The 16,182-nt window shown below is 39.7% G+C and overlaps 1 long non-coding RNA gene across 1 annotated transcript; it reads right to left on the reverse strand.

Moving 5' to 3' along the window:
- Positions 1-240: 240 nt before the first annotated feature.
- LOC131275245 (uncharacterized) lies at positions 241-1,567 on the reverse strand. Its single transcript, XR_009182649.1, has 2 exons — positions 1,388-1,567; positions 241-483 (listed from the first exon to the last, which is right to left on the reverse strand). It is a non-coding gene; the product is annotated as an uncharacterized lncRNA (long non-coding RNA).
- Positions 1,568-16,182: the final 14,615 nt, after the last annotated feature.

A 16,182-nucleotide genomic window follows, 5' to 3' on the forward strand; every position in this document is an offset into this window, starting at 1 on the left:
GCCTGCAGGACTAGGTCAAGAAATATACAAAAAGAGTCTGGAGTATCTCTTAGTACCAAAAAGTTAGTATGTGTTAAAATAAAACTGGTAATATTGGGGATAATTTCAAATAGACACAGGACATAGCCAAAAGGGTTCCAAAGTTCAAAACTGGAATAAACTGAAAAACAAAATAAAGTAGTACTGTATCACAACCCAAAGTAAGAAATAAATGTCATGAGGCAATCCTAATATAAATAATTGATTTTTAAAAGATACATATTTATTGTGAAGATGAATTCCATAATATATGGAGATATTTTCTCTCAAGGCAGTGGCACAAACATCACACTCCTGAATGTGGGCTTCACGTATTAATTTCATTCCAAAAGCCATATATGGAATTGCAGAGAATTGATGAGTATTGGGGAAGCTGGGGAAGCTCCAAACACTGTTGATCAAGGTCAACATCAAGAGTGATAAGTCATGTTGATAGGATGCACCCTAGATATGATGCAATGAAAATAACACATTATCCTGGGATCTTCCTCCAAAATCCCATTAACCCTGTCTAAACATGAGAAGAATATCAGGCAAATTCAGAGTGAGGGGCACTTTACAAAATACCCGACCTACACTCCTGAAAAGTATACAACTCATAAAACATGAGGAGAAAATCTGAGACGTTGTCACTGCCTGAATGTTAAGAATTTTTGAAAATAAATATAATTTGCTATTCTGGCTTGGAGGTGTTAAGATGTTGGAAAAGTATTTGAGAAGTTCTTGAAAATCGTCTCTACTATCCTTGCAACTTTTCTGTAAATCTAACACAGTTTTAAAATATTAATGTTATTAATAAATAAGTTATTAGTGAAGTACAAAATTCCAGAAACTTTGAACTCCAAGGTTCAATCCATGACAATTACATTTACATATCTTGGATAAGAATATAGCATTGCTGCCTCACATTATTCTTCCATTAAATCAGAATAGTGAAAAACAATTTCATGGAATAATTGAATTAAATGAAATAATGAATAGAAAATGACTGACACTGTGCTTAGGATAAAAATGAATATTTTTCTTTGTACTCCAAGCCCACACAGATTCACTTCCCACTACAATTGTGCTATTTCCATCCCTCATCCTCTCTGTAGGGTTTTGGCAACAGCGATCGTCATGTTGACTGAGAGTAAGCTTTCATCATGGCAAGTAATTTCACGACCATCACCTTCTATAATCCTGCCCTGACTCTCAATAATTTAAAACATAAATATCCATGTTCTGCACAAAACACCAGGCTCTCTATATTATGCCTACTGCCAAACTGGTCAGGCTGCTCATCCCCTTTTCACATCCTACCCCTTCATTGTTCATCAGATAGCAAGAACTAATTTTAAAACCTCACCACACCATATGGTTATCTTGATTGGATTGTTTCCCTCTTGTTTCTTCTTGGTGTGCTTCTACACCTTTCTCCTCTTGAAGTTACCCCAATCTCTACTTTCAGTGTCAGTGCAGTCATCTCCCTTGTGAAGCCTTCACTTGTCTCCAAAGAATGAGCATAAACTTTTAGATCCACTTCACCAGGATGTCAGTGCCATCTCAGGGTATTTCATGTAGTCACTACTATTTTTGCTTGCACATAATCTCTATAAGATGTGGAAGAATATTTTACTTATCTCTTTATTCACAAAATATTATTTAGTAACTTCCATGATGTGTTTGATGACTAAATGGTTGTTGAATGACTAAAATTAAAAATGAATGAGGGATGTGCAGAAAGGTCACATCTGAGTAAAATTCCATCATACTCAGGAATACAAACTCCAAAGTAGGGCCCACTGATATGGCACTGAACTCCAGAGACAGCTGCCATGACCATAGAACCTGTGGGTCTCTGCAGCCTTCAGGAGAACTAGTACCTGGGCTTCTATCTACTTTGGCTGTCTCTGGGACCCTGTTGAGGCATGTATAAGCACGACCCTTCTGATGACCCCCTGACTCCTTTTTGGAAACTCATAGCCATATAAACTCATTTCTCCTCTCCATTTCCCCTTTTTATTCAAGGTCAAAAAACAGTTTTTAACAACTGTTATTACGTTATTACATGAAGGTTGAGATATTCTGCTGGTCTGAGTTGACCCTTTTATTCAAAGTCTTCTTCTAGTTACATCATCAGCTGGTGCTTGGTAGTAATCCCTCAGCACCAGGGAAGCTCATCCCTGGGAGTCATGTCCCATGCTGCGGGAAAGTAATGCATTTTCATGCTGAGTTTGGCTTAGAGAGTGGCCACATTTGACCAACATGGAGGATCTCAGGAGGTAACTCGTAGGCAAACTGCACCTCTAGGCCTAGTTCATATTTTAGGCACACAGGCTCATAAGCATAGTCATCAGTATAAAGGGCTCATTGTTGGACCATCCTTATTAGTCTTTGTCATTGCATTTGGGGATTGATGCTGTTCCATTGGGGAATGTGATAGAGCTCCCTAGTTTAGGAACTCAACATTCCCTTATTTGAAGTTTTTAATTGTAACCACTATGAAAATATCCAAACATTTTTATGTACCCTATATACATGCCTGGAGAACTCCCTCCCAACCATGTGGCTCCCATCAATAACATCCCACACAGTGTTCCTCCCCTGCCAGAGTTGAACCTCTCTGTTCACACTGAGACTATTTTAATACTTACTCTTTGAAATCTAAATGTGATTTTGAAAATAATTGATTCTTCCTTCCAATGTACAATATATAGTCAAAATAACCTGCTGGATGTTGATTAAATTTAGAATATTAAAATTTTGTTCAACACACACACAAAAAAAAACTTCTTAAAAAATGAAGCCTAATATATTGTCAAGTTCCACAAATAATAAAGTGGAAGATAGTGATGGATTTAAAGGTTAGATATAGAATACATAGTAACTTAGAAAAACTAAATAAAGTAAAAATAAATTGAGGTATCAAAAAATGAAAATGCTTCATTTTTGATGTTTTGTCTTTCATTAATGCAATAGGTGTTGCCCCGTATGTACAGTGGCAAGGCAATTTCATTTCTTCCTCAGTGTCTACATCCTTTCTTTTTTTCTAATTATTTGTTTCATCTTCACAAAATGTTTAGATCACAGTAATTCACATATATAATATAGGGTATTCCCACATATCCAATATCAAACATTTTGTTCCTTCCCTAGCAATGATATTTTTACATGTTCATATTGTGTTTGCTGCACTTGATGTACAGATATTGAAACATAAATTTCAACCAAGGTTCCATGTTAGCTTACATTATGATCTATATTTAGACTATACAATTTTCTAAATTTTTAGTTATCTTATGTTTTACATTATAGTTTACATTTTAACCTATAGACTTTTATACAATTTTGGTGTAATTTAACATGTCCTATATCCATCATTGCATGATCTTGTGGAACACTTCCATTACCCTACATTACATTACCCTACAGTTACCCTACAGTAACCCTGATTCCATCTATTCAATACCCCTCTCCCCCTCCCCAGAGCACCCACTGTGACAATCAGTCTTCATTACTTGAAGGACCATATTCAGAGATACTTGCAACAGTGCTGATGCTTTGACATAGTCGACTGTCCTAACCCATTTAGAGCCACCAGTATTCTTGAGAGACACATTTCCCTGTTTGAGATCATCAGTCCTCAGGATGTGGGTATAACTTCACACTAATTGTATGGATCTCCACCGAGTGATATAACCCACTATGACAAGATGAGCATTCACACATTACCTGGAAGCCTGACCTGTGTAAGATGTCCCTGCTTAAGCATCTTAAACAGGTAAACTTTCTTATTATATTTTCTAAAATGTTTTCTCAACATTACAGTTTCAACCACATACCTGACAATCTACTATGTCCAAATATTTCCCCACCCTCCCCCAATTTCTAGGGCCATCTGACCCTTCCTCCCATCCCTCACCCCCTCAAGCCATCAAAGCTCCACCCAAGGCATCCCTATGCCCCCATTTTATCCCTTCCCTCTACAAATACTTACATACAGCTTATCATAGATTTCACCCATGTAGGTGTTAGCTCTCTTCCAAACTTTCTTTAAGCCTATCAACCAGTCTGTAGCTCTCTGAGACAACTTATCATGTAATATTCGTGCTTCAATGCCTGGGTTGCTTCACTAAACGTAAGGTTTTCAAGATTCATCCATGTTATCACATGTGTTTGTACTGTATTCCATCTTATAGCTGAGTAGTAGTCCATTGTATGTATATGCCACATTTTATTTATCCATTCATCTATTGATGGGCATTTGCATTGATTCCAACTTTTGGCAATAGTAAATAATGCTGCTATGAACATTGGTGTGCATATATCAGTTTGTATCCTTGTTTTCAGTTCTACTGTGTAAATACCCACCAGTGGAATTGCTGGGCCATATGGCAAATCCATAGCTAGTTTTTTTGACAAACCACCAAACTGTTCTCCAGAATGGCTGTATACTTCTGCATTTCCACCAGCATGAGTTAGTGTTCCCAGTCCTCCACATCCTCTCCAGTACTTGTAGTCTTCTGTGTTTTTGATAGCTGCCAGTCTCATGGGAGTAAGATGGTATCTCATTGTACTTTTGATTTGCATTTCCCTAATATCTAGTGATTTTGAGCATTTTTCATGTGCTTTTTAGCCATTTGTATTTCTAATTTGGAGAAGTTTCTATTTAAGTCTTGCCACTTTTTAAAATGGGTGGGTTGTCTTTTTATTGTTGAGATATAGGAGTTCTTTATATTTGAAGGATATTTGTCTCCTATCAGATATACGGTTACCAAATATTTTTACCCATTGGGTAGGCTCTCTTTTCATTTTCTTGACAAAGCCCTTTGAGGTGCAAAAGGCTTTAATTTTGAAGAAGTCTCATGTATCTATTTGTTCTTCTACTCGTGCTTTTGGTGTGAAGTACATGAAGCCATTTCCTATTACAAGGTCCTGTAGGTGTTTCCCTACATTGCGTTCTAAGGTCCTTATGGTCTTGGCTCTTATATTCAGGTCTTTGATCCATCTTGAGTTGATTTTTTAATAAGGTGTGAGTTGGCAATCCTCTTTCAGTGAGTTTGGTGGTCATATGAATATCATATGAATGTATCTATGAGGAGCTATATCAGAATTTTCAAATTGGTTCCATTGGTCAGTGTGTCTCTCCTTGTGTCAGGACCATGATGTTTTCACTACTGTACTATGTTTTGAAGTCACGTAGTGTAATTCCTCCAATTTTGTTTTTTCTTTTTCAATATGTCTTTGGCTATTCGGGGCCTCTTTCCTTTCCAAATAAAATTCTTAGCGAGTTTTTCTAGTTCATTAAAGAATGTTGTGTTGATTTTCATTGGGATTGCATTGAATGTGTAGATCAGTTTTGGTAGGATAGACATCTTAATAATATTTAGCCTTCTTATCCATGAACAGGGAGTATTCTTCCATTTATTTAAGTCTTCTTTGATTTCCTTGAACAGTGTTGTGTAGTTTTCTGTGTATAAATTTTGTACATCTTTAGTTAAATTTATTTCTAGGTATTTGATTTTTTAATTTACTATTGTAAATGGTATTTTTTCTTGATTTCCTCCTCAGGTTTTTCATTAGTGTTGTACAGACATGCTACTGATTTTTGCGCATTGATCTCATAACCTGTGACATTACTGAACTCATTTATAAATTCCAGAAGCTTTGTTGTAGATTTCTCAGGGTTTTCTATGTATAGGGTCATATCATCTGCAAATAGTGGAATTTTCACTTCTTCCTTTCCAATTTGAATGCCTTTTATGTCTGGTTCTTGCCTCAATGCTCAGGCAAGTACTTCTAACACAATATTAAATAGAAGGGGTAATAATGGGTATCCTTGTCTTGTTCCTGATCTTAAAGGGAAAGATTTTCAGATTTCAAAATTGTAAATGATGTTAACTGGGGGTTTTCCATATATATCTTTTATCATGTTCAGAAAGTTTCCCTCTACCCCAATCTTTTGCAGAGTTTTTATTAAGAAATAGTGCTGTATTTTGTCAAATGCTTTTTCTGCATCTATAGATATGATCATGTGATTTTTTTACTTCAATCTGTTTATGTGGTGTTTACATTAGGGTATTTTCTTATGTTGAACCATCCTTGCACACGAGGAATGAATTCCTCCTGGTCATCATGTATAATTCTTTTAATGTGCTGCTGAATATGTTTAGGAAGTATTTTGTTGAGGATTTCCACATCTATGTTCATTAGAGAAAGGTCTGTAATTTTCCTTTCCTGTGGTGTCTTTGTTCAGCTTCGATATTAGGGCAATATTGGCATCATAGTGTGAGTTATTCAATGTTCTTCTGTTTCAATTTTTTGGAAGAGTTTCAGCAAGATTGGTGTTAGTTCTTTATGGAAAGTTTGGTAGAATTCACTTCTGAAGCCATCTGACCCAGAACTCTTCTTAGTTGGGAGGCTTTTGATGACTGATTCTATATCTTTACTTGTGGTTGATTTGTTGAGATTGTCAGTTTCCTCTTTCAATAATGTAGGTTGCTTATGTGTTTCCAGGAATTTGTCCATTTTCTCTGAATTTTCATTTTTGTTGGAATATTGTTTTTCAAAGTATCCTCTTATGATATTCTTTTTTCTGTGGGGTCAGTGGTGATATCCCCTTTCTCATTTTTTTTTCTGTATTTGCATTTTTTTTTTCTTGTTAGTCTAGCTAAGGGTTTGTTAATTTTATAGATCTTGCCAAAAAACTGGCTCTTGGTTTTGTTTTTTTTTTTCAAGTGCTTTCTTATTTTTTCATTTAGTTCTGCACTGATCTTTGTTATTTCTTTCCTTTTCCTTTGGGTTTAGTTTGTCATTGTTTTTTTACTAAATCCTCCAACTGTGAAGTTAGTTCTTCAATTTTAACTTTTCTTTTATCAAGTGTGAATTTATGGCTATAAATTGCCCTCTCAGTACCACTTTTGCTGCATCCCATAAGTTTTGATATGTGCATTATCATTTTCATTTGTTTCATGGTAGTTACTGATTTCTTTTGAGAGTTCCTCCGTGACCCACTGTTTTTCTAAGAGTGTGTTATTTAACTTTCATATCTTGTTGCCAAATCCGGGTCTCTGACATTTGCAGATTTCCAGCTTCATTCCACTGTAGTCAGAGAAATTATTTTGTATGATTTCGAACTTTCTGAATTCATTGAGACTTTCTCAGCACTATCCTGTTGTCTATCTTGGAGAATGATCCATGTGCACTTGAGAAGAATGTGTATCCTGCTTTATTTGGGTGTAATGTTCTGTATATGTCTATTAGGTCCAGTTCCTCTAATATATTGTTCAAAGTCTTTTCTTCTTTATTGATTTTCTTTTGAGATGTTCTGTCCAAAGGTGATAGTGGTGTATTAAAGTTCCCCACTATAACTGTAGAGGCATCAATTCATTCCCTTAGTTTCTCCAGTGTTTGTCTTACATATATGTAGGCACCCTTGTTAGGAGTGTATTGTTTTTTGTTTGTTTTTTGTTTTTGTTTTTGTTTTTAAAGATGTATTTATTTATTTCTCTCCCCTTCCCCCCACAGCAGTTGTCTGTTCTCTGTCTTTTTGCTGCATCTCCTTTGTCCACTTCTGTTGTCAGTGGCACTGGAATCTGTGTTTCTTTTTGTTGCATCATCTTGCTGTGTCAGCTCTCTGTGTGTGCAGTGCCATTCCTGAGTAGGCTGCACTTTCTTTCACACTGAGCAGCTCTCCTTACAGGGTGCACTTCTTATGCTTGGGGCTCCCCTACACGGGGACACCCCTGAGTGGCACAACAATCCTTGTGCGCATCAGCACTGTGCGTGGGTCAGCTCCACATGGGTCAAGGAGGCCCCAAGCAGGCCCAGGGTTTGAACCGTGGACCTCCCATGTGGTAGACAGATGCCCTAATCACTGGGCCAAGTCTGCTTCCCAGGAGCATAAATGTTTATACCTGTTCTTTCCTTTTTGAATGATTATCCCTTTAATATGTAGTGTCCATATTTGTCTCTCACAATTATTTTGCATTTAAAGTCTATTTTGTCTGATATTAACATAGTTACTCCTGCATTTTTGGTTATTATTTGCCTGTAAGATATTTTCCAGACATTCACTTTCAACCTCCTTGAATCCCTAGGTCTAAGATGTTTTTCATGTAGACAACATATAGATGGATCATACTTTTTTATCCAATCTTCCAGTCTGAGTCCCTTGACAGGTGAGTTTAACCCATTGACATTCAGTGTTATCACTTTCAAGGAATTATTTATATTAGCCATATTTTCTTTGGATTTGTGTTTGTTATATTTTGTTTGGTTTTTAACTTTTTTTGTCTTTTTATTGTTCTTACACTCTCCTCCAACTCTGTCTCTACTGTTCTTTCCTCCTATAGACCTTCCTTTAGTATTTCTTGAAGGGCAGGATTCTTGTTGGTATAATCTATTAATTTCTGTTTGTCTGTGAATATTTGAACTCTCTATAATATTGAATGTCAGTTTAGGTGGGCAGAGTATTCTTTTTTGGAAATTATTTCTTTTAGTACTTTGACTATATCATACCACTGCCTTCTTGCCTCCTTGGTTTGAGATGAGAAATCAGCACTTAGTTTTATGAAGCCTCCTTTGCATGTGATGTTTCTCTTTTCTCCTGCTGCTTTTAGTATTTTCTCTTTGTCTTGAGCATTGGATAATTTGACAAGTATATGTCTTTGGGTAGGCCTGTTGGGATTTATGCTATTTAGGGTGCATTGTGCTTCCTGGATGTGGACATTCATCTCCCTCAATAGGTTTGGGAGGTTTTCACCCATTATTTCCTCCAACACCCCTTCTGTTCCCTTTCCCTTCTCTTCTTATTCTGGGATGCCTATAATGCATATGTTTTCACATTTTGCTTTGTCATTCAGGTCCCAAAGTCCCTGTTGAATTTTTTCTCTTTTTATCTATCAATTCTACTGTCTGTTTGATTTAGGATGTACTATCTTCCATAATAGAAGACAGTACATCACTAGTTCTTTCCTCTCCCTTTTCAAATCTGCTGTTATTTGCTGAGAGTGTATTTTTGATTTCTTGGATTGTGCTGTTACTCCCCATCATACCCATTGTCTTTTTTTTTGCATGATTGCAATTTCTTCTGTATGCTCTCCAAGTGTTTTCTTCATAGTCTTATCTCTTCCTTCACCTCATTAAATTGGCCCCTATTAAATATTTTGAGAGCATTAATTACTTGTTGGATGTTCTGCTCTTCTTCCTACTTTTTAGTTTGTTCATTGGATTGGGTCATGTTTTCCTGATTATTGGTTTGGCTTGTAGTTTTTTGTGGCTGCCTGGTCATCATTTTATCTTGGTGGGTTGATTAGTTTCTTTGTCTAGTGTCAAGGTTTAATTAGTTGCTGCTTTTCATGTGTGTTAAGTCTTCTCTTTGCCATTTTGTTCTTCTTATTCTATTTCTGTCCTGTTGGCTAAGTTCACTTCAAGGAAAATATTAGGGTAAGTGAAAGCAAAAAGAGTAAGAAAAGAAAAAATTATAATAGTAGTATTGTTAGTAAATATTAGCAGAAGAACCATGTGAGATCTAGAAGAATGGGTATTAGACTCATGTAAGCTGTGTAGAGTTATAACAGTAAGAAAAATGGAGTATCTATAATGAGACAGTAACCTGAATATGGTGAGGAATATAGTATTAATTAAAAGAGCAGTGTGGTCAGGAAAGTGGGAAGAGAAAGGAAAGGACAATAATATAGAGAGTGAATAAAAGACAGAAAACAGTACAAAGGTATTAGAAATAAAAATTGGGGGCTAAATTAAGAGCAGTGGAATGTAAGAGAAACACTAAATGATGGAGGATAGAAAGATGTGGAGGAAAGGGGTAAGTACTGGTAGCCAAAATCAGTACACACAGAAAAGAGGAAATAGAGGATGAGGAAACACAGCAAATATGAATCACTCCCTGCCACACCTAATATAAAAAATGTAAAAAAGAAGAGAAAGGGAAAAAAGGGGGAACAGTGGGGATGGAAATTCAAGCAAGAAAAGGGGGATGAAGAAGAAGAGGAGGAGGAGGAGGAGAAGTAGGAGGGGGAGGAGGAAAGGGCTGTGGGGTTATAAAGAGGAAGGAAAAACAAAAAAATAAACCAATAAAAAAGACCAACGTTTCAAGCAAAGAGTCCTCTTTGCATTTAAATAAAATGCTTAGGAGTCTGACCTTCCCCCTTTCTCCCTTTTTCCCTTCTCTCTCTCCCAGGGCAGCAGGAAAGCTGTGTGAGGTGTCCAGTAGGAGAATCAAGTGGGTCCTTGGTGAACCAAATCACCAGAGAAAACAATGTCTTAATTTCCAAAGAGAGCGTGCCCACACATCACCAGGAACACCAAATATGCTAATAGAAGTTTTCAAAACACATCTTACAGTCCATCTCCCTTAGTTGTACTACAGGAGGGCTAGTTGAATTTTTTTAAAAAGATTTATTTATTTATTTATTTCTCTCCCCTTCCCCCCCCCCCAATTTTCTGTGTCTATTTGCTGTGTCTTCTTTGTTCGCTTCTGTTGTTGTCAGTGGCATGGGAATCTGTGTTTCTTTTTGTTGCATCATCTTGTTGTGTCAGCTCTGTGTGTGCGGCATCAATCCTGGGCAGACTGCACTTTCTTTTATGCTGGGTGGCTCTCCTTACAGGGTGCACTCCTTGCACATAGGGCTCCCCTACGTGGGGGACCCTCCTGCTTAGCAGGGTACTCTTTGCGTGCATCAGCACTGGGCATGGGCCAGCTCCACACAGGTCAACGAGGCCCGGGGGTTTGAACCGCAGACATCCTATGTGGTAGGCAGACACTATAACAACTGGGCCAAGTCTGCTACCTAGTTGATTTTCTGACTCCACCTTCTCCCAGACCAAGTTTCCGATCCCAACATTTTTAGGTAACTTGGGCTTTCTTGGCAGATTTGCCTTTCCTTTCTTACCCAGTATTCCCCAAACCAGCTGGAATGCTCCTCAGCTCAAAAAAAAAAAAGGGGGGGGTGGCAGGACCTGAAAATTGAACCCCCATCTAATTTGGCCCCTCTGCACCTCCCACCAAAACCCTCCACCTCACAGAGTCACTCCAAAACTGAACGGCTAGTGTATTCCCTTACCGCAGGGAGCACTGGATTTGGGAGAGCGCTGGATTTGGGAGTGGGAAGTCTGGGATATTGTCGGCTTGGGGTCTGTGGGTCTGTGGAATGTGAGCTGTGGTGGCTTAGGGGTCATGGACCTGGGGAGCATTCTTCTGGGGAACACAGGGCTTGGGAATATCGCCACACTACTAATAGTCCAGGGAATGCCCTAGGGGGAAGAGTCCCACCTCGCCACAACTTCTGACCTCAGTGTTAGAAACCCACAATTCTACCCTTAGCAAGCACGACTTCTGTTCCAGTCTCTCCAAATCAATGTCCAAACACTTCCTGCCTTGCACGTCCCCGAAACAGCCCACCGCAGCAAGATTCCAACTGTACTCAGCCGGCCTTTTGCAGGAACAATTATGAAGTGCATTCACTCAGGTGCCATCTTTCCCCACCCATCAGCTATCATCTTTTAATATCTCCATTTGTTCATCCCAGCTTGTCCTTAAAGGGAAAGTACGTCTGCCTCATTATCTAAAAAAGATGAAGAAATGCACTTGCTAGCTGTTCTTTAATCCTCCCCTGGTTAGCCATGTATATCACTTTGGCTGCTTATATCCTCCCGACAGTGAACTCAGACACGTGGTCTTGCTGGATTTGGGCAGGATCAGGTCTCGAACCTAATGCCAGGTTGCCTAAGTTTGTTTTTGCCTTACTTTTTTCCTCTGGGTGGGTAACAAAAGGAAGCATTTCTACCAACTACAAGGCACAAGGTAGAAAGTACAGTTAAGAGAATGCAGCACATATGCAGAGTATGTTGGAAAACCCAGTAATCCCCAAGCTCACTGACTCCAGGAACTCAGACTGGGTGAAAGCAGCTTCAACTGAGTCTCTACAGACCCTTCACACACCTTCCATCCTGTGCAAGACACCTGGTCATTGTGGGGGAGGTGTGAAGTTAAGTCAGCCTGGTTGTTGTCCACAGCCACATGCTAAGGCCAACAAGGCAATCCTTAGTATTTTCTTAAAGTTCTTGAGAATTCCAGGGGTGCCATACTAAAGGAACTTGTCCCATGGCTGCTGGAAATCCTGGTGTGCCTGTGCTCCAAGTCACTTTACAGGACGGGGAGGACAGAAAACCTCCCAGCATGGGCTCAGGGCTCCTGCTCCCACATGACGGCTAGCTGGAACCAGCCCACCACACCCGAGCTTCCTTCCACTGCTGCCTTCAAGCTTGTCCACTTCTGGCATGGTCACAGGGTGCCCTGGGTCCACTGTGGCTTTCACTTCTGTGGAAAGCATCACCTCCAGTATGGCTCCTACACTCCTAGGTTAACAAGAAGCCCAAACCATGGCCAGTGATAAAGTTTTCAGTGTTTGGTACTGTGAAAACTGGATAGCTCTTTGGGTTAAAAATAAACTTGTATTTTCCCACTTCATTGCAGACAAAAGAAAATTCTGGATGGATTTTAAAAGGTAAGTGAAAAAACAGCTCTAAGGGCCTTTTAATCATCAAAGCAATGGGGAGAAATCAAAAAGAAAATATCAAACACTTTGACTATATGCATTAGTCAACAAAAGGGGTACTGATGCAAAGTACAAGAAATCTGTTGGCATTGACAAAGGGGGCTTATTTTGGTTAGAAGCTTACAGTCGCAAGACCATAAAGTGTAAGTTACTTTCATCACCAAAGTCTGTTACCACATGTTAGAGCAAGATAGCTGCTGGTCTCTGTGAGGATTCAGCCTTCTTCTTCAGACTCCATGGTCCCAGCTTCTTCTGGTCTCAGCTGTAGGCTGGCATAAGGCTTGTCTCTCTGTCTGGGGCTTGTTTCTTTATTGGCTTGGCTGCTCTGGTGTATCCACAAGGTCAGCTGTAGACCATCAGGTTCTCTCTCTTTCCAGGCCTCTGCCATGTCTATAGAGCCATCTCTGTTCCTCTGTGTTCTTCTCCTGTGTGTTTATTTCCCTGGGATCCAGCATCAAAACTCCAACTACTTCCTTTGCCATGTCTTTTTCTTAGTGAGTCCCTGCCCACCAAGGGGGTGAAGACTCAATGTCCTACTGACATGGGCCATTTCAACCCTTGATCATAATTTAATAAAGTAAAAGTGAAACCTCTGAAGTTAATACAATCTATTATGCCCATAGGAAGAGACCAGTTTACAAACATAATCCAATATCTATGTTTGGAATTCATAAACAGTATCAAATGGCTACACTATATAAAAACTAAAGATATTTGAATTAAATCAAATAAAATCCAACATTTTAAGAAACGTAATGCACCATGGAGAGATCACATTATCTTTAACATACATAACATAGGATGTTGATTGGCCGAGAGTCACCTCTTGCTGGCAGTATTATGTCCTCTTGAAGGAAACTTTGTAGGTAAACCCCCAGATCATAAGGCCCTTCAGGAACCCAAGGAAACCCAAGCATCCCACCCACTCTTCTGGGATGATACAAGGTCAATTCTCCAAAGGAGGAACTTGGTCTCCTGTCAGGGAAAGTTCTGGAATCCAGACCCTCCCCTCTGAGGTTCAGAGTTACTGCCCAGCCCACTTGAGGCCAGCTGGAAAGAAAAAAAGATAACATGGTCCCCATCACTCACATCACCTCCATATGCCTAGTAAATTAAGGACTTAGAAGGAAGCTGGGCTCCTGGTCATTCTGTGGCTTAAGTCCTTCCTGGCCAGCCCACCAGAGGAACACATGTGTGGCTGGAGAAGAGCCACAGGGTCCAACACATAGACCAGGCCTCCAGACACCTGGTGGAGAGGTGGGAGGCACCTTCCTCTCTCACACCTGAAAGCCTGGTGCCAAAGGGACAGGGCAGCAGGTCAGCCAGCACGGGGCAGTGCTAACAGCAGGGGAACAAGGAAACAGAAAATCCTCCTGGAAAAGGCTGGGCTTGTGCTTCCTCTGACCCTTCTGAGCTGAGTTAACCCCTAGGGTTCTTATTCTGAGAGAAAGATCCTAAAGGGGAAGGATGGACTCAAGAACAGAACATGCAATCACCCTACACTGAATGTAAGAGCTAATGGCACTTTATTTTGTTCCCTAAGCTGGAGAAAACCAGCATAATAGAGTATGATATGCAACATTATTGAAAAATGCCCATTTCTTTTCCTAATGAGTTCTAAAACTCTCTTTAAAGTAAGAATGATGAGTAAGCAGCAATGCCTGTCCCCCAAGCCCTGGATTAGTTACCAGGAGCATATCATAGCTCAGAATAACTTTCCTTAGCAATGCTGGTGGATGTTATCACAATCTTAGACAGCTCTTCCTCGTGGGGATTTCGCATATTCAGAACTTTTGCAGAACAAAATGAAATTTTCTATCACAGAAAAATAAAGAAAAAAATATTCATCACCAGCCAGCCTCAGTTAGTAACATGACTATCCATTTCCAAAAACTAATCAAACTGAAAAATCTGCTTTTCCTTGATTTGTTTTACCAATTTTTCTTCTTTCCTCTTTTTTTCTTTCACTACTTTATGGATTGAAGCAGAATGTCATTAATAAAACTGACTCAGATTTACATGCTACCACAAAACGGAGCTTCTGGGTTTATTGGTATTTCATTATGACCATTTCTCAAGGGATTTCTTGTTTCACACAGGATGTTGCTTTTAAAACACAAAGGAAAAAGAACGCCACTTACTTTTCTCTCTTGATGTCCATTTGGCCCTTTGTGTTTTGAGTATTATTGAAATTCAGTGTTTCCTGATACTGGTTTTGCCCTTGCTGTCTACCATCACTTTTCCCTCAGAAAATAGCTGAGGTGTGAACATAGTGCAGGGTGACACAGAAGGAGGGTTGCTGAGGTAGTTGGTGCTGGGGGTAGGAAACAGATGTGACAGCAGAGGAGACCTTGCTACTGCAGGTAGAGCTGCTGGCTGAGAAAGGGTACTTGGTAGGAGAAGCAAGGGTTTTCCAACAGTGGGAAGTGGAGCCAGAGACACAACCTCAGAGCGTTGTTCAGGATCAGGTGAGTGGTAGATGGCACCAATAGCCAATTCTCCTCCACTCCTGGTCACCCACAGGAGTAACCATCCCTGCTCCTCTGCTAAGTGCTTGCATGTGACCAAGGAGCCATGTGCAACTCTTCAGGCAGAAGCATGTAAGCACCCATGGCCAGGAGCTCCAGAGACTTCACACTGAAAGGACAACAGCCTGATTGGTGGCCCTCCCTCCACCTGGGTTCCTGAGACTGGACTGGGCAGAGCCTCACTGCCACATACACAAACACACACACACAGACACACACCCCTTGGCATGGGAAGTCTATCTTTACTTTTAGCCACTGTCTCAGTTTGCCAGGGCTAGTCTGACAATGCCCCAGAACTGCTTATTTAAGCCCCCAAGTTGATGGTTCTATCATGTGCCTCTCTGACAGTGATCAGATCAGGAAGGAAAGGCTTGGCCCTGTGGACCCAGTCCTTAGCAAAAGGGCACTGACCATCACTAGCCAAAGACAATTAGTCTATGGGGTGCAGGATTGCTCCAAAATGTATTCACCAAATACAATGAATGTGTCACACTAATGAAAGAGGTTGTTGATGTGGGAGGAGTGGAGTGAGGCAGTTGGGGGTATATGGGAACCTCTTATATTTTTTGAATGTAACATTTTTTGTGATCTATGTATCTTCAAAAAATACAACTAAAAAATTGATAGGGGTGGGGGTGGGGAGTGGGGTATATGGGAACCTCTTATGTTTTCTAATGTAACATTTTGTGTGATCTATTAACTTTGAAAAAAGATAATTAAAAAATAAAAAAATAAAAACAAAACAGTAATTAGAGCTCCACCGACCCAGGGCTTACTGTGAGCCACTGTATGTGCACTAAGCACATTCATTCTCTTAAGTGGTCCATGAGGTCAGTTCTGTTTGTTCTGTCCTAGAATGGCAAAGTGAGACAGAGAGGCTGTGACTTGTGAAGGCTCCACAGCTAGTCACCACAGAGCTGATACTTCCATCCAAGACTCCTCAGCCTGGGCTGCTAACCAACACACTGACTACTGTTAACTGTGCTCCAAGGAAATTGATTTAGGAAGAATTTGATCATCTTTAGTACAGAGTTTGATCAGCTGTAGTACAGAAT

The sequence above is a fragment of the Dasypus novemcinctus genome, chromosome 22, assembly GCF_030445035.2.
Source record: "Dasypus novemcinctus isolate mDasNov1 chromosome 22, mDasNov1.1.hap2, whole genome shotgun sequence".
Classification (NCBI taxonomy): domain Eukaryota; kingdom Metazoa; phylum Chordata; class Mammalia; order Cingulata; family Dasypodidae; genus Dasypus; species Dasypus novemcinctus.